This window comes from Mustela nigripes, chromosome 10, assembly GCF_022355385.1.
Source record: "Mustela nigripes isolate SB6536 chromosome 10, MUSNIG.SB6536, whole genome shotgun sequence".
Classification (NCBI taxonomy): domain Eukaryota; kingdom Metazoa; phylum Chordata; class Mammalia; order Carnivora; family Mustelidae; genus Mustela; species Mustela nigripes.
In genome coordinates this window covers 50,447,893-50,452,351 of record NC_081566.1, presented here as the reverse complement: position 1 = coordinate 50,452,351, position 4,459 = coordinate 50,447,893, and positions in this window count along the sequence as shown.

The following is a 4,459-nucleotide window of genomic DNA, read 5'->3' as shown; positions in this document are numbered from 1 at the left end:
AGTTTTTATAGTCTGAAAAACACTTAAAGGTGAGAACTAAGAGAAGTCTACATTTAGAAGCAAATCAAACACTGCATTAGGCTTTCATGTCTTATCCCACAGTATTTTGAGAACAAATAAACTAAATAATGAATCTTTCCATTATTTCACCACATCAGAAAGAAACATTATTGTCCTCAAATATTCCCATGTTAAAATAACTTGTGTATCAAGCTGTTGACTGAACTCTTATGGTTCTATCTAAGTGACTTTTTATATATAAGTCCTTATATAAATGAGATATAAATAATCCCTGGCCTCAGTGAATTTTCAACTATTATTTGAATTGTAACGAATTTTTGTATTTTCAAAATAAATATTCTCCAGAAATGGTTATTTGCTGAATATAGGTCCTGCATGTCCATATTATAGGCAAAACAACAAAATCCACTGGAGTGCCACAGAAAGACTTTGAAGTCTAGCTTTTGAAAAAAATCATTATTTGTTTGATTAAACATGTTCACAGACAAAAATGGAAGGATCCATGAAATGACTTTGAATAGGAGGAAGAGTTATAGAATAATGGTGACTAATCTCTTCTATACTCTCTACACCAAAATATCCTGGACAAAATTTCCTCCTAGTTTGACTTTATTTATCAAAGGACTTCCAGTAAATAGAACCACTTGCAGTTCCTCAACTCTATATTTTTGGTTTACATGTATTTCTACTCTCTCTCTGCTTCTTAACTGTTCATACCCATGTATAGCCTACACAGACACATGGTTAAAATCCTCATTTTTATTTATTTATTTATTATTATTATTTACATTTTCCCATGAGTTCCATAGCCTAGTTCTACACCTGGGTACTGTTTTCCGTTTCTGCTATGCTGACCAGTATTATGCACTTGTCATACCATATTGTAAAGTGTCTTTTTATTTCAGTACAATCCAAATAATTTGTCACCTGTTTGAAGACACAAAGTGACTTGTTCATCTATATCCCTCACTCTAGTGTTTGATGCTTCTAAGAGACATCCAGATGGAAGGTGAGTCTCCAGAGAGACTCCAGAAATTTGTCCTTAATATTCATCATGAGAGAACCTGTGAGCAAAATAAATCAACAGAAAGCCAATCTACTCCACGAAACTCTGTAATTAGGAATGTGCTTGTGTGACATTGGATAAAACTCTCTGGGATTACATTCTATGCTTTATTTAAACTCAAAGCCTCTCAATTCTATTATTTATATTATCTGATTGTTACATAAAACAAATGAAAATGAATAGAAAGTTGATTGGAATTTAAAATATATATTTGGCATTTTTTAAAAAATCAACTTTAGTTTCAATCAATAGATACTCAAGTACTAATCCCCATAATGTAAATAATTAGAAATGTTATAAATTTAATGTTTGATTGACAATTTTCATCAGTGATACCTGATTTTAATTTTAAATGCTGAAATTATATAATTATTTTCTAAATATAAATAGATACCAGGTAGATTTTGCTGCCCTACTTAATGGCACTGTATATGAATTCTGTTTATAAATAAATGCATATGTATGTATATATGATATATGCATCATATGCTCACATACATACACTGAAGAGGAGCAGAATATGCCACCTCAAAATACACATTTTGGCATAGTGATTGTTTTAAATGAAAGCTACTTAAAAGGCCAGGGCAAAAAGGACACTGACACTTCTTGTCCCACTGAAAGCAAGAAGTGTATCTCCCATGTGAAAGGTACCTTCCTACCAGGAAGGTAGAAGGCTTTCTTAACACCTAGGAGGGAATTTGATACCAAGACAGCTGTATAAACGTTGTTTCTTCTATGCTACTTCTATGCTACTTAACATCCTAAGCCCTAAAACCCTTTTTCTTGTCAATTCTTTACAGATTTATTGGTTCATTGTCTAAAAGGTGTAAAAAAAAGTTGCCTGCTTTGGTCACTTCTTTGAGTCTCATTTTTTCTTTTTTTTTTTTTTAATGGTGCTCCTATATGTATGAACATATATTTGTTTTTCTCCTGTTAATCTGTCTCATGTCAATTTAATATTAGGCAAGACAAAGAACTTGAAAGAAATGTTCACAGTAACATTCCTAGAACACTTATAATTAGCAGGCATGTTTCAACAAGGGATTTTAATATATTTTGGTTGGAAAAATTTGGAAAACATATCATCTGATTATTTAGTTCATCTTGAAACCTATAAACTTTAGCAATGAAATAACATTTCAAAGGGCAACTTTTAGCAACAAAATATAACAATGAATTGCTTTTAGCAATGAACTAATACTCTAAAAGGCAAGAATACTTAACAAGTCAAAAATTAATCAACATTATAAATGATATGTGTTTATGTTTGTCTACTATTATGCAAATTCTCTTGCTGACAATAACTTTAAGGTTGTCTACACTTTCAGCAGGGTTGTCTTTGTGAATATCTATCTATCTATCTATCTATCTATCTATCTATTCATCCATCATCCATCTATCTGTATAAAATTACTTGAGGCAGCCCATAAAAAATAGCCTCCTTACCTTTCTATCTAATTATCCAACCCCTCATCCAGAGCTCTTGGATCATTTCCCACAAATGACATGGATGATTTTCTCGCTGGGTCAGCTTCATTGTCTCCAAATTCGGGATAACTTGCATATGACAAAGAGACATATGACACCCAGACTTACATTTTATAATCTATGCCCCAAAATGGAAGAGTGATCCTTTTATGAGAACAAATGTAATTATCTAACTTTTTTTTTTTAAGATTTTATTTATTTGACAGAGAGAGAGAGAGAGTGAGCAAGAGAGGGAGAGAGCAAGCACAAGCAGGGGGAATGGCAGGCAGGGGAGGAACAGGCTCCCCACTGAGCAAAAAGGATGATGTGGGGCTCATCCCAGGACTCTGGGATCATGAATTGAGCCGAAGCAGTTGCTTAACCAACTGAGCCACCCAGAAACCCCAAAATTGTTATTAGAGTCCTTGTCATGAACTGAAAATTAAGGAAAAGCTAATGACAGAATGAATAAATATTCATAGATGTGGCTACATGCCCATTCCTTGGCCTGGAGATTTCTTTCTTGGAGACTGCTAGAACCAAAAGATATAAAAGTTGGGAGAAGAAAAAAATCTCAAAAGAAGCATTTTGATTCCATAATGTAGTAAATATGTAGGAAAATAAAAAAATAATAGATGTTAAGTAAAAATTTTTTCTCAAATCATCTTTATTGAAGTACAATTCAGATTTAATTAAAAAAAAAACACCCATCTAAATTACAGATTTCAGTGAGCTTTCACAGAAACACTCTTGTAAGCCACCAGCACTATAGATACAGAAATCTCATGTTAGCTCAGAAAATTTCCTTGTGTCTTTCCACAGTGGATTGCTTTTCCTCTCTTGGCTCCACGTACCTCTGATTCTGTCATTACCCACTAAGTTTATCTTTTCTAGACTTACATATAAATAGAATCATTTTCTTTTCCATATGGCTTATTTCACTCAACATATTGTTTTCAATAGTTTGTTAATATTTTTGCTGATTATACCACAATCTGTCTATCTGTTAACTTATTGATAGACATTTGGGTACTTTACAGTTTATTGCTATGAGCAAAAGCTGCTATAAACATTTAGATACAAATCTTTGTTTAAAGGTTTTTATATATTTTGGGTAAATATCTAGAAATAGAATTGCTGCTTCATATGGTAAATGTATGTTTACCCTAAAAAAACAAAAAACAAAAAAACTGCCATACTAATTTCCAGTGTGGTTGCATAATTTTAAATTTCCAGCAGCAACATGAAAGAGTTCCAGTTGCTTCACCTTTTCACCAACATTTGGAATCATATTTATTGAAAATAATGATCCTTTCTCCATTGAATTACTGTGTAATTTTGATAAACATTAATTGATCATATATGTGTGAGTTTACCTGTGCCCTGCCTTCTATTTCAGTCATTTGGAGAGCTCTCCTTACATCACTGGTCTTCATCACTGTGACTTTAGAGTAAGTCTTAAGATCATAGAAAGTAGGGGCACCCGGATGGCTCAGTGGGTTAAGCCTCTGCCTTTGGCTCAGGTCATGATTGCAGGGTCCTGGGATTGAGCCCCACATAGGGCTCTCTGCTCAGCAGGGAGCCTGGTTCCCCCTCTCCCTCTGCCTGCCTCTCTGCCTACTTGTGCTCTCTCTCTCTGTCAAATAAATAAATAAATTCTTAAAAAAAAAATGAGGCAATAAAGATCACACAATGTAAATCCTCCTAGTCTGTACTTCTCTTAAGAAACTTTTCTGACTATTCCAAGTCCTTTGAATATCCATAGACACTTTGAATCATCTCAGTGTCTAAAATAAATATAGCCTACATGGCTTTTTGTTCAGATTATACTGAATTCATACATCAATTCATACATACATCTTTGAAAAAGATGATCAGTTTAATATATTGAGCCCTTCAATC